The following is a 26,722-nucleotide window of genomic DNA, read 5'->3' as shown; positions in this document are numbered from 1 at the left end:
AATCTAAAGGGCGAATCTCTGCTGCATTTGGCATTTGACCTCTCATAGCTCATACAAACGATACGTTTCTTGGACTGTTTGATCCTGTGCTGCTTGTCTTGCTAACAGGCAAAAGCACCCTTCAGTGATTGTGTTCCTGGTCAATATCCCGACAGAATGCTGGCGCTGGAATCCCGATACCTGTCAGGATCCCGGCGTCTGCATCACGAAGGTAAGTAACTGGGTTAAGGCGAGGGTTAGGGTTGGGCACTAAGAGGGGGAGGGTTAGTTGCAGGGTGTGGGGAGGTTAGGTTTGGGGGGGGGGGGGATAGGATACTCACTGACAATTGTTAGTATCCTAACCCTTTCGGGATACCGGCGTTGGGATTTTGACTGTCTGGTTCCCGAGCGCCGGCATCCTGTACCCAGCCCCATCTGATCTCCACCTACTCTACCAATTTGGTTACTGCAGTAAAAGTTTCTTCTCTAGAAATTCGGCAAAAAAACAATTAAATTTTGTGCTTACCTGACATCATTAGTTTGTTATCTGGTGGACATGGTTGCGCCTCTGTCATATTTTGATTGTCTGCATTCAGCACTGGTTTTGCCTATCGCATAGACCATAAATTATTTCACCAACCCATGGCACCCTGTTTGGGAACCACTGCCCTAAACCAAAAGCTACTTACTGTAGTCTCCCTTTCTGACTATGGGGTTAATGTTGCCCATAGCAACCAATCAGAGTATTTATCAATTCCGTTATATCAAATATTGGCTAGAAGCTGACCTTTTGCCATGGGAGCTTCTCTGCTGATCCACTGCTGCCCTATTTTCACTGCATGATAGATCAGCCCCCTACATGACAATCACTGTTCCTCTCAGGCTTGCTGCTTAGGTGTCATCTGTGACTCAGGTTAGATGAGGGCAACACAGGACGATGCCGAATTCTGTTAGGTACATCTAGGAAACATGTCCTGAATATGCTCGTATGCCAAACAAGAAACTACATAATGTGTAATTTATGCTTGTATAATATCACCTTGACTGATGAAATCCCCTTCTTGCAGTCACTAGCCAGAATTTCATCATTATGGCCCATTTTGAAAGCAGCAGACAGACTAATATTCTGTTACCTTGCCAGTCCCTTAATTTGTAACCTTTACTTTATAAAATCCTAAAGCACCCGATACTAACATAAAGGGGATTGGCGTTCTACATTTAGAAAATTAGGGAGCCACTGGGTTACATTCACTATATACCCTAATGGGTGTAGTAGGTATTACCGCCGTACACATGGCCGACTGTTCAGTTCCCGACAGCGGCAGCCCGGCAAGGGGGAAAATCCCGATCGTCACAGGTAAGTATTCACTAACCTAATTCTACCCCCTAACCCTCCCTTAGGGGTGCCTAACCCCCCTAAGTGCCTAAACCTAACCCTCCCAGGGGGTGCCTAGCCCTAAGTCCCTCGGGAGCCCTAAAACCTAACCCTTCCCCCCCCCCCCCCACCCCCCTGCAGCTGTCTGTGCCCGGCTTTCCTTTGTTTGGTATGCCGGGCTCCCAGCATATGGATAATGACAGGCGTCGAGTTTTCGTTAGTTTCATTAGTACCTTCCCGGAATTAGAGAGTCGCTAAGCCGGCTGTCGGCATTTAGACCGTCTGCTTCTTGACTACATCCCGCCCTAATGCAACAGGACTTTCCTCATAGCTTCCAAATAAGCGTTCCTTGAAAAATTCTCCAATGTAGGCCGCTTACCCAAATATCCAAACCACCTTCTTCACTTTCCTGCCCTATTACACCCAAGAACATTCTCTATAAATATTGCCAACAGAACTTTGTATATTCTTTCTTTACTAAACCTACTATTCCCAAACCAACATTGATATGTACTGGAGTTGAGCACCGCTGTGATGGAGGTATACATCAATCTTTGTCTGGGTCAGAGAGCACATTGCTTCTCACAAACTGAAAAGTGCTTAGTAGAACTGCTGGGGGGTCCTCTAGGACTAAAGTTGAGAACATCTGCTCAATCGTATTGACCTACTGAGCACTTTGCAGTTTGTCGGAAGCAATGTGCGATCTGTGGCATTGAGCCTCCTGTATGAAACTAAAAAGTAACTGCACCTGGGTAAAACCATGTTGCCTGCAGGTGGGGCAGATTTAAAATTTGCAGAGAGAATTAGATTTGGGAAGGGTGTGCCCTAACTATCATCTGAATTGCAGTGTGAAAAGAAAGATGTCCAGCATTTGTGGGATACATGTAAAAACAGCCAGTGTTAATCCTGTATGCAAAAATAATAAATGTATTTGCACCCTTTACATTTCAAAATGGTTTGTCCAGGTGCAATGTTACGCTCTGTTTTTTACTATATTACCAATTTGGAGTCGGGCCCAGTATATGTCCGGAAAACAGTGCTGGGATTTCAGAACACTTTGGGTGGGATATTCTCCAGCGGGATCCAATAGGATCCCTCCCAGGGTCCCTTGCAGCTCGCTCATGCGCTGGCCTATGATCCCGCATGCGCAGTAGGACTTCCTGGTCATAAACCAGGAAGTCCTCCCACCGCAAAGGACAGTTCTCATCAGAAGAGCTGTTCTTTGTGGTTTTAATAGCAAATATACATGCATATGGCGTTAAATGACGGTGTATGTGGTAAGTGACTTGATGTATCGCATTCAAAATGCAATGCTTGGTACATTCCACCCCAAAATCTTAAATTTATTACGATCTTTGCTCATTTCCCTGCACTTTTTTGAACGATTGCAAAAAATCGTTCACTTTCTGAGTTAAAACGATGAACGATTATCGTTCATGCGTGTTCATGTTTGTAGTTCAGTCAGACTGACTAACGCAATGATTTTCAGTAAGGGAATATGCAAAAATCGTTTGTAGTTCAAAAGAATCATTCATTACATTTAGTAAACGAACTATTTTAGTAAACTATTTTTTTCATTTTTCCATTGAAAAAATGAACAAAAATCGTTTACTAAATCGTTTGTGTGTATGCAGCTTTAGTGTTCCCGCCAGGCTGTTTCAGCGGAGTGCCACGCCCTGCCCAATTTGAAGTCAATGAAATGCTCCCTGGCGGCGCCCCCACTAAAATAGCAGTGTCCCGGGGGGAGGGGGAGTTCCGTTGAAACTATTTCTGGCGAGTGAATAGATGCCATGCGCACAGTATTTATTCACGCTGCAGGGAGAGCTTGGGGCCAGCCCAGCATATCTGTGAATGCTGGACATGCCCCTTTTCTAGTGACCGCACGCAAGTACAGTACAATGCTCTTGAGAGCCCCCTGCCCACCCTAGAAGGAGCACTACTTATATATTGCATAATATGTACCTAAATAGTTATCTGGATCCGATTATGAAAGTTGTACTGGGTACACCCTACTAGATATAGTGTTTGATTTGAACAACGAATGATATATTGGGGACCGGCAGGTGTGTGCACCCTGTGTGTCTGAACTAAGTCGTTCACAGGCCTATCAGGCAGCCTTGCAGCACAACCGATGGCGATATATCTGTGCATCTGCCTGTATGTAGGGACAAACCGCAAACCACCCGTACCCTGGCGGCAGGGACTCCCCACACTGACAACTGGGCATAAATTTAAACACCCGCCTAGTTGTGATGTCTGGCCCAACATACTGATTGGTAAGTGTGTATAGCTTAGCAAATCGCCTGCTCTGTTTGGTAAGTGTGTACATTGTTTAACCTTTAATATTTTGAATACATAACTGCCCAGTCTTAGGTATCACTCTTCAGACCTAAATCCAGAGAAAAACGTTATATGAACTGCAGCCTACAACAGTAGCAATTACTTGCTCCCTAATACCTACCCTTCATGAATTACTTCCTAGGCCTTGATACCAGTTTGGGGCCCACACTATGATTAAGGAGGTTGGGGTACCTGGCCAATATTCCCAATTGGAAAAACAGGGCTGTTTAAGCTGTGCTTCATAGATGCTGATAGCCTCCAATCCAAAAGGTATGATGGCAAATTATATTTTGGTTTATCTCACGGCAATGTAATGGGCTGATGAGTTGGGAGAGAGGGATCAACTTTGCACCTGGACAAACCATATTGCAATACAAGGGGTGCACATATTTTCTTTTCTTTCTTTGCAGCGTGGTAAATGCTGCCTGTTTTTGCATGTAGTCCATAAACACTGGACAGCTTTATATTTAGCCCAGCGATTTAGAGTTCAGCTAGGACACGCTCATCCTAACTCTCAATCTCTCTGCAGTGTTATCTTCCCCCACCAGCAGTGCTAAATGGTTTTGTCAAGGTGCACATTTGGTCCTCTTTCTGTCTCTTTCCTGCTGTAAGTGTTCGTTCATTTATTTATTACCAGTTATTTATATAGCGCACACATTCTGCAGCGCTTTTACAGAGAGAATTTGTCCATTCACATCAGTCCCTGCCCCAGTGGAGCTTACAATCTATGTTCCCTATCATATGCACACACGTACAGTACACACTAGGGTTCATTTTGTTGGGAGCCAATTAACCTACCAGTATACTTTCTTCTTCGAGGTCCATGGGGTCCACAGCCATCACATTGGGGTTTATGGATTCATCCAGGCACCAAACAGTTAATCCGAGCTCTCGGCTCCCAGGATGCACTAGGTCCTCCCCCATATACCCCGCTCCTGGTCACAGGGCATCGGTGCACTGTTTGGTGCGAGAAGGCACCATACTAGCAGTGGGACTGTTTGCAGTCCCGAAGTTCAAGCTACAGGAAGGCAAGGGCACGTGTTCCCACATGGGAACCACGCGTCTAGCAGATGCACGGGTCTCTGCTTCAGCAAACCCCGCCGGCGCTGCAACGCTAGTTGTGGCTAGTGATTTCGGCAGGGCTCTCCGGACAAGAGGGCTCTGGACCGCGACCGAGCGGGGGTGCAGGTAGGTGGCCGCCGATGCCGCGGTCACAATGTGTCCGTCCTCCGGCTTAGAGACGGGCCGGAGGATTGCTGTGTGGGCAGCCAGTCACTGGGTCTGCTTTCACAGACCACCGGGATATGTCTGACAGCCGCAGGGGGGGCGGGCGGGCGGCCCATGTCAATTGCTGGGTGGTCCATACAGCATAGGGGAGGCACGCTTCCCCGGCGGCCCCTCCCCCCAACCCGAACTACGGCCCTCCTGAGGTCCCGCTTTTGGGTTGCTCCACCCAGCCTCCTATTTGAGTCAACTACAGACTACACTCAGTGTCTGTTGCTCAGGAAACATTGGGTCAGTTTCCTTGTATACTTCTCCTTTGGGATCATTTATACAGAAGCTCCATATATGCTACTAGGCTTTGCTAATTATAGTGCATGGGAGCCTAAACAAATTGCATAGACTCTAAGTATATATGCAATGCATTGTTTGTGACCTGTGAAACTGTGTGTATTGCTTACATTTAATTACTGTTTCTCTCCCTGCAGCCGGTGTGTGGGGCGGGGTTTTATATATATATATATATATATATATATATATATATATATATATATATATATATATATATATATATATATATATCTTTTAAATATGTCAAGATTCTGAAAGGCAGGTGGCTGAGGCCCCTCTTTTGATATCATGTGTAGCCTGTAAGGCAGGTTTGTCCTCTCAGGACTTTGTGCAAAATGGCTTATGTGTTCGATGTTTTAGAGTCTCCACAGCAATCAAATTTGCCGCCTTCGGGTCAGGAACCCCCTTGGGCTGCTTTTTCCCAGATCATGGCCCAGGTGGCCGAGAGATTGGCAGTTCCAGCTGTTCCGGGGATGATAGTTCAGCAGCAGTTGCAGCCAGCTGTATTTTTGCCTCCTATGTTACCATCTTGGATAGATATGCGCGGGGGCAAGCAGGCCCTTCGTCGTCTTTGACTTTTCAGCAGCCGCCTCAGTTAGCCAATCCTGTACGGCCAAAAGCTAGAAGGCGTTTGGCTACACAGGCAAGTCAGGGCACAGATTCTGATTTGTCTTCTGAGGAGGATGAAGTATCCTCTCAGGGATCTCTCTCCACAGAAGAGGGGGATCTTTTCCCAGTGGCTGATGTCCCATTCTTAATTAGGGCGGTCAAAGCGGTTTTGAATATCGAGGAGGCAGAGCCTATACATAAGAAGGCTCCGGTGTTTAAGCGCCAGCGGGTGGTCAAAGCAGAGTTTCCCGGGTCGGAGCATTTATCGGAACTTCTGGGCGAAGCTTGGAAGGCTCCGGACAAGAGGTTCCATGTAGCTAAAAAGATTTCGGCTTTATATCCGTTTTCTTCTCAGCAGTGTTCTAAATGGGAGGTTCCACCATCAGTGGATACGCATGTGGTACATTTAATGAAGTCTTCCACTTTACCAGTACCTTCAGCCTGTTCCCTTAAACATCCTACTGATAAGAGGCTGGAGGGTTGCCTTAAGACTATTTTTTTCAATCTCAGGGGCAGCTACCCGGCCGGCAATGGCTACAGCCTGGGTGGCTAGAGCTATAGAAGAATGGATGAAGGCTTTGGCCAAGTCCTTGCCTGAGTTGTCCAAAGAACAGCAGGATATAGTTTCCTATGTGAAGGAGGCTTCTTCTTACCTTGGAGAGGCAGCTCTAGATGCAGGGATATTGTCTGACAGAGCTTCAGCAGCCTCTGTATTCGCTCATAGAGCATCTCGATTAAGAGATTGGAAGGCTGATTCAGGGTCCAAGAGGGCCTTACAGTCTCTGCCCTTCACAGGTGGAGTCCTTTTCGGTTCGAAATTGGACAAAATTGCAGCCTCTAAGGCTGTAGGGTTACCTTCAGCATCAGGGTCTAGACAAAGGTCTTCCTTTCTGCCTCAGGGGAAGGTCAGAGGGCAGCCTTTTGGTAGAGCAGGTGTTGGTAGAAAGCCATCACCTAAAAAGCCCTGGCAAACCAAACGCCCGGGTTCCGAGCCACAGGATAAACCCGTGGCCTGATGGGACGTGCCTCCCCCTGGGGGATCCCGGGTAGGAGGCAGACTTCTTCAGTTGTCGAACGTCTGGCATCTCACAACAACAGATGCCTGGGTTCGGGAAATAGTTTCCCAGGGTTATGCCCTAATGTTTTTGAGAAGTCCGCCCCAAAGGTTTTTTTTCCATACCCCTGCCTGTGGGGTCGGTGAAAGCGTTGGCTATACAACAAGCTGTTCACTCCCTGTTGAGGACAGGGGTGATTGTTCAAGTGCCACAGGAACAGGTGCAAAAGGGGTTTTATTCCAACCTGTTTCTGGTTCGGAAGCCAAATGGGTCTTTCTGACCAATTCTAAATTTAAGTGACCTCAATACGTTCATACGGGTACCCAGGTTTCATATGGAGACACTGAAGTCAATAGTATTAGCCTTGGAACCAGGGTACTTCATGGTATCCCTCAATATTCAAAACTCTTATTTAGATGTGCCCATTGTGGTATCCCATCAATAGTTTCTGCGGTTTGCAGTAGGGCAGGACCATTTTCAGTTTCAGGCATTACCGTTTGGCCTGTCCACAGCCCCCTGGGTTTTTACCAAAGTCATGGCGGTGATAATGGTAGCCCTCAGGCGCCAGGGCATCAGAGTTTTGCCTTACTTAGACGATCTCCTTCTGCTAGGGCAGTCTTCGCAGGAGTTGATGAGGAATCTCGAGATGATTCTCTTGTTTGCAGAGGCACGGTTGGATTGTGAACTAGAAGAAATCCTTCCTTCAACCAGCACAGCAGTTGGTGCACTTAGGGGCACGACTGGACTCGGTAAAGCAGAGATTGTATTTACAATCTCTGCTTTACCGAGAGAATTTAGAGAAGATTGCGATCCTACAGGGGCGCATACGCAATCTTTTACACAACAGGCGGGTATCAGTGCATGCGGCCATGCGAGTGCTGGGGTCAATGGTATCCACCTTCAGCCTGGTGCAATATGCACAATTCCACTCCCGGCCATTGTAACGGTGGGTTCTCTCATGCTGGAACAGGGATTATCGGTCGATAAAATCTCAGAAGATCTACCTCTCCCCAGAGGTCAGGTTGTCCCTGTCCTGGTGGCTACGGACGGACCACCTCAACCAGGGTCGGCCGTTTTGGATATCTGATTGGACTCTCCTCTCCACCGATGCCAGTCTTCGGGGTTGGGGAGCAGTGTTAGGCCCGCATGTCTTCCAGGGGAGATGGACAAAGGCAGAAAGTTGTCTACCCATAAATGTACTGGAACTGAGGGCAGTTTTCAGGGCATTGGTACAAGCCCAGGATCTTGTGCAGGGCAAGCCGGTGCAAGTACAGTCCGACAATGTTACCACAGTAGCTTACCTAAATCGGCAGGGAGGCACCCGAAGTCAGGGAGCCATGGCAGAAGTGTCAAGGATCCTTGTATGGGCAGAACGTCATCTTCCTGCGATAACGGCAGTTTTCGTACCAGTAGTACAAAATGTGGAGGCAGACTTTGTAAGTCGGCAGGAAATAGACACGGGGGAGTGGGCTCTCCACCCGCAGGTATTCCAGGTCTTAGTGGACAGATGGGGTCTTCCAAAGATGGACCTTATGGCCTCAAATCGCAACCACAAGGTCCCCAGGTACGGGTCCAGGACCAGGGACCCGCGGGCAGACTTCACGGATGTGTTGTCAGTAAGGTGGAAGTTCAGGCTGGCGTATCTTTTTCCGCCTCTAGCTCTTCTTCCAGGGTGGTGTCAGAAGACACCATGGTGATATTGATAGCCCCTGCTTGGCCCAGGCGCCATTGGTTTACCGATCTACAAAACCTCTCAGTGGACACGCCTTGGCCGCTTTCTCTCAGGCGAGATCTGCTGTTACAGGGTCCCAGCTGGTATCCGGATCTCCCTCGGTTAGCTTTGACGGCATGGCTCTTGAGGCCTCCGTGTTAAGAGCCAAAGGGTTGTCAGAGCCAGTAATAAAGACCATGATGAGGGCCCGAAAGCCTTCTTCGGCCCAGGTTTACTATAGGGTTTGGCGTGCTTTTTTTTTTTTTTTTTTTTTTTTTCTTTCAGTGGTGTAAACTGAGAAAATATGATCCTAGTGTGTTTAGGATCTCCCATGTACTCGCTTTTTTCCAGTCAGGGTTAGAGCAGGGTCTTCGTCTGGCCTCCCTAAGAGTGCAGGCTTCTGCGCTTGGAGTTTGGTTCCAGCGTAGCGTTTCTTCGTTGCCTGATGTTAAAACCTTTTTTCAGGGAGTTTTGAGGGTGCAGCCTCCGTTTGTTCCTCCGGTAGCACCATGGGACCTGTCTTTAGTTCTTAAGGCTTTACAGGCTTCCCCCTTTGAGCCATTAGTCGGTAGATCTCAAATGGTTAACAGCAAAAACAATTTTTCTTTTGGCCATTGCCTCTGCTCGTAGAGTGTCCGACTTGGCGGCCTTGTCAGTTCGCTCTCCCTTTCTGGTTTTCCACCAGGATAGAGTGGTGCTGCGGACCCGAGCAGGACATCTCCCTAAGGTGGTATCACGATTTCATATAAACGAAGAAATTGTGGTACCAGCTTTTCATGTGTCAGGTCTGTCCTTAGGTGAGGCTTCCCTGGATGTTGTACGTGCTTTACGTGGAGCGCACCAGCAAATTGAGGAAGTCTGATTCTCTTTTCGTTCTTTATGGCTGCCATAAGCGGGGGTGGCCAGCCAATAAGCAGACTTTAGCAAGATGGCTTCATATGACCATATGACAAGCATATACTCAGAGTCTGGCACCCTAGGACCCACCTATCAGGGCACACTCTACGCGGTCTGTGGGTCCTTCGTGGGCAGCCCGCTGGGGCGCGTCTGCGGAACAATTGTGTAAGGCAGCCACGTGGTCGTCTGTCCACACCTTTATAAAATATTATGCATTTGACACCTATGCCTCCTTTGGGCGCAGGATCCTCCTTTCTTCCGAGACACAGGAGCGTTCCCGCCCTTAGGGGTACTGCTTGGGTATATCCCCAATGTGATGGCTATGGACCCCGAAGAAGAAAATAGGAGTTATGGTATGACATACCTTTTGGTTAACTCCTTTTCTTCGAGGTCCATGGGGTCCACAGGACACCCACCCTAACGCACCTAGTGTTAATGGGTAGTTTTGTTGTATCTTGAGTGTTTCCGTCGTGGAGAGAATGTCTAGAGAACATATGTCCTTCCTTTATATACCTTTTTTTTTTTGCCTTCTCTTGGTGGACTTTGACAAACCGATGCCCTGTGACCAGGGGCGGGGTATATGGGGGAGGACCTAGTGCATCCTGGGAGCCAAGAGCTTGGATTAACTGTTTGGGGTTTATGGATTCATCCAGGCACCAATGTGATGGCTGTGGATCCCATGGACCTCGAAGAAAAGGAGTTAACAAAGGTATGTCATACCGTAACTCCTATTTTTGGTGTGTGGGAGGAAACCGGAGTACCCGGAGGAAACCAACACAAGCACAGGGAGAATATACAAACTCCACACAATTAGGGCCGTAGTGGGAATTGAACCCACGACCTCAGTGTGTGAGGCAGTAATGCTAACCATTACACCATCTGTGCTGTGTTCATAATGTGGGATGGCCGCAACACCAAGCATGGGACCTTTTCCTAAATGCTATACAGTATCCTGTATACATTATAAATTCTCACCCCAGACTCCTGCAGTATAACACTCACTGACAGATTTGTGTGTCTGTGTAAAATATATGGGAAGCGGATGGGAGATTAATGCTTAGAATGTAACTTCTCTCCTCCCTTGAATTGCTGCATCACTGCTGTGGTTGGGTTTGAATCCCATTCACCTGGACACCTGGCAGTAAACTGGCTCTCAAAGTGCTGTGGCCACTGCAAGTCCTAAGTCTCCCATATTCCGCTTCTAGTCACTTACTGTGACTCTCACCCCCTGTCCTATTTAAGGTGCCTTGCAGGACAGCAGATGATGTGATGATCATGATGACTATCAGCACCTGTGTCTGTGTCCTGATTCCCCCACGAATGGCTTGTGAGTTAGTGTGGTTTCTATATTATATAAAGTCGCAGCCACCTACACACATTACTTAATTGATATTTGCGTTCGGAATGTGTCAGTCAAGGACTTTTTTCTTTTTAGAGGTAAGACGAGTCTTTTGCAATTAATTTGTTCTTTTATTTCGTATTTGTCAGCCATTGTACTTTACATGGTAAATGCTACGTTTTGCTTTTACTAGTAACACTGTGAAGCCACTTCTACTGGCGTAAACTAAGCTTGTATGTTACTCTTTTTCTCCTAACATAGGCCTTCAGCTCGGCATACGGGTCGGGTACAGGATCCCGGCGGTCATAATCTAGATGCTGGCATCCCGATGGGATTAGGATACCGACACTTATCAGTCAGTATCCTAACCTTTCTCCCTCTCCCCACCCCTAACTCTAACCCCTCCCTCCCTGGTGCCTGAGCCTAACCTCCCCCCTTTGTGCCGAACACTAAACCGCCTGGTCCTTCCCCTAACCCCAGTACTTACCGTCAGGATGCTGGCACTGGGATTCTGACAGGTGTCTGGAGTCCAGTGCCGGCATTCTAAGCGCTGACATTCCAACTGTCGGTATATTGACGGCATTCCTATTCTGTCAGGATTTCGGCGCCAGCATTCTAAGCTCCGGCGTCCCAACTGTCAGTATATTGACCGCATATTAATAATAATAATTTTGTTGGTCATCCAGCAGAGGCCAACTTTATATTTATTGTAAGATCTTGTTTCTTACTATAGTTTAGCACTGGTTAAACCTGTTTAACACATCCTCATGGCTCTGCAGATTTATTTGTTAATGTATAGTGTAAGGTTGAGTGCTGATGTGATTACGTCATTCTGCCACCCCTCCTTTCTGCCCCCATCAATGTAAAGTACCACTCGGGGTTCAGGCACGTTTGTTTGTTTTTTAAGGTGGTGGAACTCATCCTTTCCAGTTTTGAGGTACAGTATAAGTGCAGGACTAGTCCCACTCATCCTCAGCACTGAAGGAGTTTAGCATAGAAATGTCATTAACCTTATTCTTAATCTCTGATTGCAGAGTTGATTTTCCTGCTTTAAGCACACATTGTCCTCTTATACTGTAAATTACCTATAAAACCTGACTAAATGATCTTTTGTCCTGCTTGCCAACACTAATAACCTCCCCTACAATGACCACTTAAAGAGTACCTGAATAATGTTTGTCATATCTATGGCTCCCTGGTGTAAAATTGATTTCCATGCATTCTCTTGCCCTCTAATCATTTAGGAACTTTCTGGTAATGATGGAGGTCATAGCATACATGCATACACTCCCGAAAGTCGCGGGAGGCTCCCGTTTTTGGGGGTAATCCACGGCAGTGTAGACCCTTCTCCCGCATCCCGCCCACTTCTGTAGTCCGTCATTAGGGGGCGGGGCTTAATGACGCTATTCTATTATAATCTCATCATTTACCACGCCCCCTATTAAAATGATTCATGGAAGTTTTGCCACGAGGGGGCAGGGCCTAATGACGCGAATGGTCTGGCCGCCATCACTGCCTGACTGCTGCCTCTCCCCGGGTAGGGCAGATTAAAAGTTGGCATGTATAGGTCGTAGTGACTGGCTGGGGATTATGAAGGTTCAGCGATGTTTAGTGCATGTTGGGCCTTTCTTGCCAAATGTGGTCTTGTAATTGTACCGATGTGGCCTCAATATGCCATGCGGCATAAGATGCCTGCTGGAGAGGGCTTCGCTGAGCAGAGTAGTGTCTTTTTCTGCTGGAAAGTGCGTCTTAAGGTGTGCCCACAGACATAGCGATGTGCTCACGATCAGCTGATGTGTACGATTTCCCTTGAAACTCTCCCCGGCAGCTCTGCACACGATCTTCACACGATTTGGTGTCCAATCTTCATACGATCTCTCCTGCATCCAGACTTTCACAGTGCATCGTGTCCTAGATTGTCAGATCTGCCCTACTGTACGGCAGATCTGACTATGCAATGTGCGACCAGCGGGGACGCGCATCGCGATCGTGAGTGGGGACTCACGATTTTGGCATATTTTACACAATTTGTCGTCACGATTTGTCGAAATCGGCCAAATCGTGTAAAATATCGGTGTTTGGCCATCTTCAGTCTCAACGAGGTGCGACAAAACCGCTTCACGATACTGCACTGATTAATATGCAACACTTGTGTATCTGTGTGTGACTGAGTCTGAATCTGTACAAAGGAACTTGGCGTGGAAAAGCCGCGGCTGCTGCGTCGTAGCACTGTGTGTACAGATTAAGAGTCTGTTACACACCGATATAAGTGTCGCATATCCAATTAATTATTTTTTAATTGTCTCTTGGAGATTTTTGAGGCTGAAGGGGTGCATAACGGTGGGTTTCTTTCTGATCTAAGTGAATAGTTATACACACAACCAATTGAGTGAGTACAAATGAACACCCTTTATTACAGGAAACAACACACAACATTCAGAGTATATACTCAACTTTTGTCTATGTATTCAGACAAGTGATTCATCCTCTTCATAAGATGTAGTTCATCTGGGGAGCCCTCGTTTCACAATGCCCAGGTCTTTCAATTTACATTGTAGGCACCCTACCGCAGTCTCCAGTCCATACACGAGCTGAAGGGCTTTTTTTCTAGGTCTTGTTAAGTGTTTTGTCATATCGTGTTGCGACTGGTGCGCCAAGCGTCTCTTCCGCTAGAATGTGTGCAAGTGGAGTTGCATGGGACCTGGTGCGCCGAGAATGGGGAGTTTGTGGCAATAGTGTATTAGGACACATCTGTAATTCTCATATTGGGGGGTGTGTTTTTTTTTTTTTTTTTTTACTTAATCTAGTAACTGGGCAATTTGTTCCTGGTTCATAGGTCCTGTGTATTATTGCTTTGTGTGTGGTTTATTCCTACCTTTACACTAGATCATGATGTTTGGCTCTTTTGTATAGTAAGCATCTAAGGTTGTGTCGGCTCCCTCCACCCCTCCTATCTTCATAATTTTTTTTTTTTTTTTTCCCCCTCCAGAACAAAGCTTGTTCTGTCCAGTTCAGCACTGTGATTCTTTAACGAATTCAAGAGGGCTCCTCCACTGTATGCGGTCTGTGGACGCTCCTGCATCTTCCTGCATTACGTAGATTAATTCAATCCGTGCCTGAATACAGCTCCCTCACACAGCGCTGTCGCTGCTCCGTGCCAACGCAGATTGAAATTTTCCAAGCTAGTTGTTTGCCAGGCAAACCAAAGGCTCCTGGGAAGTGTTTATCCTAGCATTCCCCGTCTGCATCCTCTCTCTGCTTCTCAACCAGGTAAGATACTGATATATAGAACCTAGTGGTTGTGGGGAAGGGGATTTGTACATTGATACCGAAATCCAGCAACAATTTCTTGCCTGTAAAACTGTACCGGTGTGCAGGGACTGCCTGCAGGGCAATGTACGAGAGGCTTTCTGTGTTGTGTACAGTTCAGCAGCCTGTACGTGGAATTGTCTGCAGTAATTTGACCTATTTTAGCTGCAGGATTTTTCTGCAGAAAGTGAGCTAAAGATTTCGGGGGGTGGAGGGCGTACTGTAGAGCAGGGCTGGTAAGCGCTCCTTATCAAGTGTTGCTGCTACAGTCTTGCTGTAAAGGTTAAAATGCTTCAGAAAATGCCACATTGAAATCTGAGCCCCCTCCAATCAGGAACCCACAGTAACTCTTCCTCTGCCAGTGCACCAGGGTACCTCTGCCCATAGACTGCTGTGCGGAGGCTTGGTGCGCTGAGAAACTGCCCCTCTGTCTTGGTTTGTTTACTTTGCAGCAGGCATAAGTCCATCCTTGGCATCCTGTTGCTGACTGTACTGCATATACAATATATCCTGTTTATATTTTGGTTTTTGGATATGGCATCCTGCAGTGACAGAATCTGATTACTGGACAGTGGACCTATTTAGGGCTGAGCCAAGGAGACTTCATTTCTCTATTTCTGTGGCGCTTAAACCTACGGCTTTTGGCAGCATCGCGTCGGTCATTTTAGAGCGAAGGCATTAAAAGAAGAGACTTTGTTTTATCTGCTTATCATGTTAGCGCAGTTTGTGCTAGAGGAAGGGGGGGGACACGGCTGCTTCTGTGGGAAGAGCTATTCCTAGCTTGTACTGTGTTGGGTATCAGGGAGGTACACTTGTAGCTGACTCAATCTCCTTTTAAACCCGTTAGGGCAGTTTTCATGCCAGCTGTCTTGGACGAGCCTACAGCTAGAGGCATTTACTTAGTGTGTGTGTGTGTGTGTGTGTGTGTTTTTTTAATATACAGTTGCAGATAAAGCGGCAGGCTCTTTTGACCTGGGTATGCTGCTGTAAACGTAGTGCATCTGTACGGCTGGCAAGTGGACCAAGCAAGTATCCACCCAAAGCAATTCTATGTCCAAGATGTGTATAGTGTGTTTTCTATAGTGGTGTATACTCCTGCCAGCATCTGCACATACTGTATGTTTAATGTGCCTGCATAGAGAGAATTGTGAGGGTTTCTATATTCTCTCCACGTTGTAACTGTTTTCAGAGATCCTGTAAGCATTTTGTCCCCTGCAGACCCCTAGGTACCCAGTTTGCCAGCACTCTGTAAGATTGTGTAAATAGATGAAGAATTATTAGGATCTACTTTGATTCACTGGAAGCTGTATGCATAATATGTCATTTTCCAGCAGTGTCTGTACTGCTGAAATAAGCAACTGGATTGGTAACTTCAAAGCTACTTACCGATATGACTCTGCTTACTGTGGTCAGATTCTTTGTAATTACATATGTACATTCATGTCCTGAAGTTCTACCCCCGGGAACCCTTTATACACCCAAGGAGTTAGTTTTATTCTGCAGAGGTTTCAGAGATTATTATTACTATTATTTTTACGCCGCAAGTGTTCCGCAGCGCCTTACATAGAACTAATAAGCGAACAACGAACAAGTAACTTACAGTGCAGGACAAGGACACGATTTATATACATTGCTGCAATAGCGATTAAAGCAGCCGGGAGTTGGCAGTCACGTGTTAGGTGCCCTTATGGGAGTAAAGAGTAGAAGAAAATGTAAAGAGAAGCACATGAGGGAAGAGGTCCCTGCTCGTGAGAGCTTACATTCTAAAGCTGTAATCTAAGGGACGGTCAGGGTTTCCCTTGTTCATATCTGCATGGGACATTTTTAGGTGTGTAACTCAATATAATAATGTGTTCTCATACATTTAGGCTCCTTGCGTGTTAAACAGCCCCTTCTAGTCGCAGCATGGCGTGACTCTGTAGCACTAAGCGTCTTTTTTTTTTTTCTTGTGCGACTTTTTCCCTTGAAATGAGTCTTAAGGTGCGTATCCACTACACGATTAAACATGCCGATTGAACGATAACTTTATTATTCAATCGCTTGTTAATCGTCCGCAAATCGGGCTGGTCAATGTCAAAAACGACCAGCGACGTGTGCGCCCTCTGGTCGTTTTTGACATCTATCATCTCCCGAACATGTTGGTCAACCTAACGACATTGTCGGGTTGCCCATGTTCGGGGATGATTGATTGTGCCTACACTGAATGACTGCTCGTTCAGTGTAGGCACATCAGACTGTGGAACGACTGCACGATTACAATGTCGGAATCGCGCACCCGTTTCAGTCATCAAGTGGATGTGCACCTTTTATTCGTAAAGCGATGTGAATAGGATGCAAAAGCAGCTTATGCTGAATAAAATATGTGGCATGCCTATATTCTGTGTGCAACTGCGGCTGTATCTGTATGCGATATCCTACGTTACAGTGTCTCACTCTGCAAATCGAGAACTTTCAAAATTCCCCGATCATTGATGATCACTGATCCATGGGTCGCATCAGTAGAACGGGGTTTCAGGGCCTTAGATGTATGGGCCCCTAGAACGAGCCAATTTTTCTCCATCTGTTGAGCCTTTGGCACTGACTAAATTTAACAGATTATCATAGACACTTTTTTTATTTTATTTTTTTATTTTTCTTTGAATAGCTTTTATTTACTACTTTTTGGTTTTTTTGTTTTCATTTTGAATGAATAGAATTCATTAGCAGCTTGTTTTTCCTTGTGATCTAAAATTCCTAGTCACCATGATGACTCCCCCTGTACAACCATATTATTGAGCATTTCAATAAACCAGTAATAGCAGATTGGAGGAGAGTATTACACATTTAAAGAGGAGAAAGTTTATCACTTTCCAGAGCTTAGTACTATCAGCCACTCCGCTCCGAACTGTCATGTTACAGGCTGTGTTTGAAAATGACAGTTAGGAGCTGATTGGCTGGTAGTTTATCACTTTCCAGAGTTTAGTACATCTGCCCCAAAATGAGAGAAATGACTCCACTAATTTTAATCCATCAAGCTTGGACGGCTTCTCTAGCTCCTTTTTAATTTGTGTGTATGGAAACTTCACCCTATGGCCTGTAATCGCCACCTTCTTTTAAATCCCGTCTGTACTAAGCTCCTGAATATCTGACAAATTTCTCTCAACATCATTAGTCTTATGCATTATAAGATTACTTGTATCTTATGTATTAGTGGTTCTTCAAAGCTACGTTCCCGGATAGGGTAAATAAATCTGCCCACCCGCCACGTTTCTAGCGGAAACCATGACTTTCAGGCGGCTGATTTTCCTGGGGCTCAGTCACTCGGCTCACTGACTAAAGTTGTGGATGAAGGTGGGTAAAGCTAGGGAGAGTGCAGCTCTCTACTGGTCGTCCTGCTCGCACCCATTTCAGCAGCCATTTTAGAATCGTGAGCGACACGTTTCACATGTTTTTACAAGAAATGAAATTAAAAAAAAAAAAAATGTTTCAGTGTAAAGGTCAATTAGTAGGGTAGCGTACCGGTCGCCTGTTACAGTACATACAGCCATTTTGTGGACTGTGAAAATTCTGTTTTAACCTATTGATTTTGCAAGAATATAGCTACATCACTGGGACATGAGGAGGAAGTATAGGAGCCTTGGTATTCCTAGCAAAGGAGCACACTCATTTTCCTTAATTGTACAAGAAGATCCTAAGGGTCTATTTACTAAGCAGTGTTCGGAGACAGAGTGAAAAGTGATAAGGTGCCAGCCAATCAGCTCCCAACTGTCATTTTTCAAACGCAGCCTGTGAGATGGCAGTTAGGAGCTGATTGGCTGGCACCTTATCACTTTTCACTCTGTCTCCGAACACTGCTTAGTAAATAGACCCCTAAGGCTCTTACACAGCAGGTGATCTAACCCACAAAACGTATATCTTTTACTAAAGTTTTCTTTCTCCTCTAATTAAATGGGAGCTGTACGGGAACGAGGGTACAGTGTCCAACGTTTCACTTATACTGAGTACTAATATTCATTTTGTGCTCCGTACAAGTAATGTTTTTGTAGAAATATTGGTATAAAGGGCTACACTTTAGTGGAGGCCCTGAACATGCCACACTGAGCATAAAGCGCACACGGAATGTCCTTTTACTGATCTGTGTGACATTCGATCAAAATAAAATGCAATACTGTAGCCTTAAAGGTCACGGCTGTAAGAAGATGTTGGCTTGCGAACTCCTTATTTTGTGAATGTCAATTTGCATTGATCCGTTCTATATTGAAGTTTTATTTTCTTGCAGAAGATGTACTTCACACTATTTTTCTTTTTTTGGTAAACTTTAGATATATAAATAAAATGGTTAAACTGCTACATTTTTTGTGGGCCAAAAAACAGGAATCCCAATAAAATGATTGTCAAATATTTTAAGTGCATTACCTATCCCCAAGACTGCCGCCTTTTTTTTTTTTTTTTTTAATAGTGAAAAGATTAAATCGCTCCAACCTCTGCCTATATCCTCTATTTTTTACTTGCATAGGTTGTTTTCACCTATAAATAAGGCTGTCCTCTTGTGAGAGATGAATTTACCACTTGACTAATGTGAAAGAAGGGCCAGCGTCTCTCAGTATGTGAAGAGTTGGCCATATAACTGGCCTTTGCAAGCTACAGTATTTATCTTAGCAGCAGCCATTGCAGAATAGTGAATTGATGTTTCCCTTCTCTTTACTGCGGTTAGAGACTTGGATGCGTTGTAGCGAGAGCAGTGAATGTACCCTGTCCTCATTACTGTGGTAGGGAATCGCGGTAGGAAGGGAGAGCGTGCGATTGTCAGCAGAGGTCTGTGTAGGTCAGGGTCTCTCCTAGTGTTTGCACTGCGTGTTGTGTAAGCGGACGGGCACTGTTTTGGGGCTGAAGGGACAATGGGCGTGATTGAAAAATAATGGAGGGAATTAGGACACTTTGGTTTAGACGCTGTTGCTTGACACTTCATATTTTATTAGACAGTCAAACTCTTCATATTGCACACAAGGTAAATTTTCAGTGTGTGTGTGTGTGTGTATATAATACAATTAATGGTACATTCAGTATTTATGGCAGCATATAAAGACTACAAACCAGCTCTTCATTACAGCTGCCCCTGTCCACCTATACTTCTCACACTAATGCCCCCTCTCAAATGTCCGTCTCCAATTAGAATGTAAGCTCTTATGAGCAGGGCCCTCTGTACCTTCTTGTATTCACATCTGCCTTGTATGTCCTGGTTTGCACACTTTCCCGCACTGTGGAGCACTGGTGCCGCCCATTTACCTGGATACTGATCATATATAAAAAAAAAAAAAAAAATTCTCTTTCCCGCTACCCTGTACCTTTTCAATTAGATACTGCCAAATAGCATTTGTGAATTGCGCCAAGTAAGGGATTTGGGTGCAGTTTTCTTCTTGCCCTCCTGTGACAAGTAAAGCCGAGCTGCTCATGTTTGACCTTCCACTTGTTCTTCGCCCTTGGCAAATGTCACCTACAACGAGCGTCTCCTTTACTTTAATTTTAGAACCTTTTATTTAGAAGTTGTACAGTAACCCTGTGCTAACTACTTGGTCTGTGTAATTGTGTTTGCAGCAAGCTGCCTCCAATGTCAATTTGTTCAAGTAACTATTCTTGAGAGCCCAGTACCAGTTTCCCATATTACATTTATTTTTTTTCCCATGTTATGGACACATTACCATTTATATAGCGCACCCATAATCTGCAGAACCTCTTTGGCCATTCAGTCCCTGCCCCAGTGGAGTTCACAATCCTGTTTTCTCACACACACACACACACACACACACACACACACACACGTAAGGATCCAACTAACATGCCAGTATATTTTTGTTTTGTGGGAGGAAACCGGAGCACCCGGAGGTAACCCACACTTACAGGGGGAGAATATACAAACTCCACACAGATGGGGCAGTGGTTGACATCAAACCCACAACCTCATTTCTGTGAGGCAGTAAGGCTAACCACAACGCCATCCGTGCTGCCCCATATGCTCTCTACAGCACAGTGTAATGCGATTGGCACTATACAAGTGCTCATTTGTTACCGAAACACGAAGGCAGCCATTTTGTGATCTGAAGAATGCATGATCATTACTCGGGGCACGATACAAAATAGCCCCGTGAGCTATTCAATTCAGCATGCTGTTTGATCCAACTGTTGTCAGTTTAGGGCCGTATTCAATTAGTTTCGCACCCGCAATACTTCTTCGCATGCCGGACTTTTTGCCTACATCACTGGTTTTGTATGCGGAAAAGTATCGGGCGCACTCACGCTATTCTCCGTATTCAATTAGGATGTGAAAACGGCACCCGGCGAAACAAACCGTCAAAATCCTTTTAAAAATGGGGAACTCTGCCTGACATCCGCCAAAAGATGCACTAACATTGGGGATCACTGTAGATGCCCCCGATTAGCCCTATTGAAGGTATTTGGGGCATTTAATTGGTGCCAATTAACGAATTTACACAAGTGGTAGCATTAAGCGACACTTGTTTTTGTTGTGATACTTGAAAATGGGTACAAGCATATTTGTAAGTTGCTAAAGTGAAGTTTTAAAACTCTTAAAAAATCCATCTGCCACAAGCACCTGCAAACCAAAAAAAAAAACACCTGCCCCATACTTGGGGACCCCCCCAGAAGTCTATTTTGCTAATTTTTAAGTTTGTCCCCCAACTTTGCACTTTTTGCCCCCAAAATGAAAGTACTTTTTTGGGAGTGTCAAGTTTTTTTTTTTTTTTTTGGTTTGTCTTTGGGGGACTGTCCCAAAGGTGCAGGGGGGGGGTTTCCCAAAGTTTGCATCCCAAAACCCCAGTTCTGCACTTTTTTTTTTCGCCTGCTATTCATAGGCGAAACTTTTACGACTATTACATTGCTATGACTTTTTGCATAAGCGAGAAGTCTTTGGAATTAAATAAAAGGACAAGTTTTCACCAGGCGAAATGACGTAATCCGCGATACTTTTACGCAGATTCTAACTTTTCGCTTCTAATTTAATATGGCCCTAAGTTGGAAAATGCCAGTTCTCGCGACTTAATATTTGTGTTTGGTCGCAAGAACCGGCATTCTCCGGCTAAAGTGCCGGCCGCAAGGCTGTTATCGCCGTGCTAAGCAGGAAAACAGCCGCACGGCTGGCACTTTTGTCGGTTTTCTCCTCGGGGGTGCGAGAAGAAATCCTTTAGTCGGACCAAACAGCGTGCTGAATTGAATAGTTTCGGGAGCTCCCTTCCAGGGTTCTTCAGCATCACATTGAATCAAGCAATAGTGGTGTCTAGTAAATGTGATAGTCGGCACTTTCAAGAGTATTACTTAGCATCACAGTACCCTGGCTGAGATTTAACCATTTGTGTGTTTTTTGTTTGTTTTTTCTCTTTACTGTGGAGGGCTTATTTTTTGATTTCACATCTGTATGCTTTGTTTGTGGTGGTTGAGTTTTTTTTTTTTTTTTTCAGTCTATGCATGTGGTTTGCGATATTTTTGGAAATAAAAAATGAAAATGTAGTTGCTCTCAGTGGTTTTGTAGTGCCCTTTTTAGTGGTGGTGCTGTTGAATAGTCTGTCATTTTGTATGATTTAAACATCCACCAAAAAACATGGGCAGCAACGTGCTATACAAAAAGCACTATCCTGACTAGCACAGCTTTCCCACCAGGTTAGAAAGGGACAGTAATTCTGCCTGAATTTACTTCATGTTATCTCGCCTGGGGGTTTATTTACTAAAGTTCGATTTTTGTATTCTGTTCGGGGTGTTTTTTTTTTTGTTTTGTTTTTTTTACATTTGTTTCAATTTTCTTAGAGGAGATTTACTAAAACCCAAATCAAACAGAAAAATTTCATTTAAAATCGAATTTCTGCAAAACATTAATGTTTTCCCATAGAAGAATCTAGGATCCCATCATTTACTAACATTTGATTTCCAAATCGAAAGTAAAACTAACTCGAACTTCAAATCCCCAAATTAATAGACCTGCTTCATGCTTTCATTTTTAGCATGTGCAGTTCTATTTGACACGCATGCATGCATCCATCAGTGAGATACATGCATGTATCTTAGTGTAAAAAGCTTAAGTGTTAATTTAAAAAAAAAAAAAAAAAATTGACATGGGGTCTGCCCCTAAAAGCACAACGAGCTCCAGACTTTTCATAGCCAGTCCTGGTTGTGTAAATACAGGGGAAAAAATACGTAGGGTTCCCCTGTGCTTAGCGCAACCAGCACCAGGCTCTGACCCGGTCCTGGTTCTGGAAATACAGAGGCAAAAATGCGTAGGGTTTCCCTGTAACTTCCATAACCAGCACCTGGCTATATCTAGCAGGGAGGGTAATGCCACAGCCAGGGAAACCCTATCACCGGGTCTCCCGGCCAAAGCATTACCCTTGACCACTAGTTAGCTCAGGCCATTGATCCCTGAGGAGTTGGGGACCCCCCCAATAAAGGGGTCCCCCTCTCCAGGGTACCCCAGGCTGATAGCCCAGGGCTATCCTAGGCACCCCTGGGTGGTGGGTGCCAGGTTGATTGTGTAAACATCTGTCTTTAACAGTAGAACTGAAAGTCCCAGCAAGCCTCCCCCGCATGCTGATATTTGGAGAACCAAAATTAAAATAGAAGTGCCGTGGCTGAGCGTTCATTGGCCGAGAGAGGTGAGCCGCCTCCTTTAGTAACCTTGCGGTTCTCACCATTGACTTCAATGGTGGGAGCCGTTCATTGGCCGAGAGGAGGCGGCTCACCTCTCAGCCAATGAACGCTCAGCCACGGCACTTCTAAGGGAAATGCCACGGCTGAGGCCGTCATTCGGGAGGTACTTCGATCGTGGGTCTGGACTTTTGTGTCCCCCCCCTGTATTTGCACAACCAGGACTAGCTATGAAAAGTCTGGGGCTGGTTGTGCTCTTAGGGAGGGAATCCCACATTGTGTGTTGTTTTTTTTTTTTTTTTTTTTTTTTTTAAATGAACACTTAACAAGCTTTTTACACTAGGATACATGCATGCATCTCACTGATGTATATAGGGCATCTGTGTTAAATAGAATTGCTCATGCTAAAAATGAAATCATGAAGCAGGTCTATTAATTTGGGGATTTGGAGTGGGATTTGTACATGGACATGCAAAATCTAACATCAAATTCCTCCTTAAAATGAAACCAAATCGAATTCGATTTGAAAATCTAATGCAAAATAGAATAGTAAATTTGAGATTTGCTAAGCGATTTTGCAGTTTTTTGATTTGAGGGCCCTATTCAGACCTGCTCGCTATGTTGGGTTCACACATAGCCTGCCGATGTTTGCAATCTGCGCATACGTATAAGACGCAGTGCGGGAACCAGTCCATGCGATCGCCCCTTGTACATAGACTCCTCGCTAGAATGAGTGACAGGACGAGCCATTTGTGGGTGGTGACAGGGGTTGGTCGATGGAAACTGGGGTGTGTTGGTAAGGATGCTGGAGCGTCTGCATCTTAACGCCGTTTCCGAGGCGTGCATAATTAAGACACAGCGTCATAATACACGTGACATGGCTGAATTACACACTGAAGCACTCGCAATTCTTGCGGTAGGGTATGGTCAGCCACAAGTGCTGCGTATGGGTCCGATGTTACTCAATGTTACCGATTGTTGAATACACTTCCTGGAGATATGTATTACTAAAGGAAAGTGGGCGTCTTAAGACAGGATGGTGGGCGTCTAAATACACACCATGATCGCACGCTAAGACATAGTGGGTGTGCTAATGTCTTGCCGTGCGTTCGCGGGATTTGCGTACTTTGATGGCTGCGTGCGAACGCATCTAGCGAGCGGGTCTGAATCTGACCCTCATTTTGATGTAAGAGATTCCCAAAAATTAATGCCAAATCGAACTTTAGTAAATTTACCCCCTGGTGCCATTTGGCAGATTAATTTGAAGCCTTAGGGGGCGATTCAGACCCGGACGCAAAGCAGCCCACTTTCGCTGCCATCGGGGGCAGGGTATGCGAATTCCACAATCACACGGCCAGGTTTAAGGACGCCCTTTGTCTTAGAGAGCGACAGCAGAGCGAACGCACGCCGGTGTAATGACGCCCACTTTTTTCTTTCTCTCCAGGAAGTGTATGATCATGCAGTAACATCGAGAGCCATCGAAGCTACTCGCATCCCTTGAGGTAGACCCTACCCTACCGCACAGCACTGCGATCACTGCAGGCTGAAATACAACCAAGTGATGTGTACAATGATGCTTCCATGCTAATTATGCACACCCATTAAACGCCGTTTTGACGCCCAAACACGCCTGCTACCACTACCCCGTTCACAAGCACCTTCCCCTGTTACCACCCACAAACGGCACTATTTGTCACTCAAAGCAGCGTCCAGTCTGTGTACTACAAGCGCACAATTCCCGAGCACAGTGAATGTCTTGCGCATTTTGACGCATGCGCAGACTGTCAACTATCGGTCATAGCGTGCGTTTGCAGCTTAGCGTCCGGGTCGGAATCAGGCCCTTAGTTCCTGGGGTTGGGAACATTGAGCTCTCTTCCATATGTCGAGGTTTTTACGTAGAGGTCTAAATATATTCTTGCAGTTCTCTGGGTGCAGTTTACACGGTACCATATTTCCATTCTAATTTTCTGACCTGCTTGTATCCAGTTTCACAGCTAACTATTTGGTGAAGGAGAACAAAGGGATGCTGTCTTACCAAACTGCATATATTAATTTATGGTTAAACATGCCTTTTAATCTATATAAAATATCTGACCATGGCCGCACAGGGCTCTTTATAGGCAATGGTCTGGAGATGGTCCAACAATTCAGAAGTACCGAGCACTCACATGGGGCAAGTGGCACATTCATAGTGATGTGAAATGCCCCATTGTAGTGTGGAAATGCCCTCTTCTTGTACGGTGTCCCAGTTCTAAATATATTAAAGGTAGAACGTATGGCCTCCTAACTTTTTTTTTTTCCTCTGTCGAAGGGGACCAGGGAAGGATGCCCCATATCCAGGCCCCCCAGGAGTAGCTGCGGGCCTGGATAAAAGGGGGTGTGACCCAATCATGGAAGGCGTGGCCACGCCCCCTTCGGTAAAAAAAGTAACTTTTTGCAGCACCGCGCACTGGGGAGGGGGTCGCTCTGAGCCCCCTTATCCTGTCTCATAACCATTGGGGGGCGCAATCAGCTTGATTGTTACCCCCACAGACATAGGAGGCTGCTGGCTAGCAGCCGCGAGCTGTCTCCCAGTGCAGCCCAACACACAGCAGCGTGTGCTGGGCTGCTGTGATGTAAGAGGGAGGGGAAACAGGTGCCGGAGCCGGGCCCCTTCAGCAAGCCTGGGTAATTAGTACCCATTTGATTCGACGCCCCGGAGCCCCTGTCCATATCCCTCTTTATTTTTGTCCTTACCATTGTACCCCTTGCTTCTAAAATAAAGTCTAACCCGCACATATCTGGTACAGATGTTATTGGCTGATCACAAATTTGCCCTTCACGCAGGTGACTTTCTGCTACTCATAAGGTGCCGCCAACTTTACTTCAGAACTTATTTCTATGAGCTTCTTGACTCTCTCCAACTTCAACATAAGTGTATCCATGACCGAAATCAGACTTTTCTCTACCTTTTTTTGAAAACTTTTCTAGAGCTGACTTAATGTGAGAAAGTTTTGAATTCCTGATTGGCCGCATTACTTTGATTCATTTTGAACAATCATTCTTGCTTACTTCTTCTGAATCCAGCCCATTTTATTTGGTCAATTCAAAAGAAACCGTGGATCCAAGCTTATACCCCATCAAGATTTACGGAAACTGGGGATGCAGAAGATCTTTATTAGTCTTGAGGTTCTACATTTTTGTCTCACTGGCCTCCTCTCTGTGCTGTAAAATACCCTTCTTTTAAACACTGGATATGAGAGGGATCCTTTCAAAACAAAATGGGGGAAGCTAGACCTGGAAGATTGGGTTGACATTTTTGAGGGTGTTGCCAAATGTTTCATTAAGGAAACCTCTTCCAAATTGCTAATACTACATCTTCAGCAGGCGTCTACCTGGAATCTTCAGATGCCTGCTGGGAGGATTGTGTTCAGTTTGGGTCTTTTCTGCATGTCTGCTGGAGCTGCCCCAAATATTAGCTGCCCTGGAAGGGTGTAATCTCTCCTTCATAAGCAGGTTCCATAGGACTCTAAATCTATACTTCTCCCTTTTCCAGCCTGCCCCAGACATGCGTATAAACTCTTCTGACATATCGTGAGTGCTGCAACCTGTCGAATAGCTGTGTCTTTGAATGAAGAATCCTCAAGCCCACCTTCCCCTCACCGACCATTACTGTGGTATACTGTACATTTCAAACAAAACTCATGACAAGCATCCTGAGAAACTTCTCTGCATGCTTCTCAAAGTGTGGGTACATTGGCCCTCATGAAATAATTGATCTCTCCTTAATCTTCGATCCTCTACAAGATGTTGGTCATGTTTGGAGATGGAAACCATCTTGGTAATCTGTTCTAAACTGGTCTGATTCCTTCCATGTAGGTACCTCACCCTCTCTGCCCACCTCTTCCTCCTTCTTGACAATAACCATT

The 26,722-nt window shown here is 45.5% G+C and overlaps 1 protein-coding gene across 4 annotated transcripts in view; it reads left to right on the top strand.

Moving 5' to 3' along the window:
* The window catches only part of PACSIN3 (protein kinase C and casein kinase substrate in neurons 3), a 102,059-nt gene that overhangs the window by 6,886 nt on the left and 68,451 nt on the right, over nt 1-26,722 (top strand). For 3 of the 4 annotated variants that reach the window (XM_088448635.1, XM_088448632.1, XM_088448636.1), the window contains exon 2: nt 13,867-14,147. The exons of the other annotated variant lie outside the window; for it this stretch is intronic. The gene's annotated coding sequence lies outside the window, so the exon portion shown is untranslated. The remainder of the gene's footprint in view (nt 1-13,866; nt 14,148-26,722) is intronic. 4 annotated transcript variants of the gene reach the window in all.

This window comes from Taudactylus pleione, unplaced genomic scaffold, assembly GCF_031769625.1.
Source record: "Taudactylus pleione unplaced genomic scaffold, aTauple2 ptg000462l, whole genome shotgun sequence".
Classification (NCBI taxonomy): domain Eukaryota; kingdom Metazoa; phylum Chordata; class Amphibia; order Anura; family Myobatrachidae; genus Taudactylus; species Taudactylus pleione.
The sequence above is the reverse complement of the archived record's forward strand: the minus strand, read 5'-3'. Positions and strand labels throughout refer to the sequence as shown.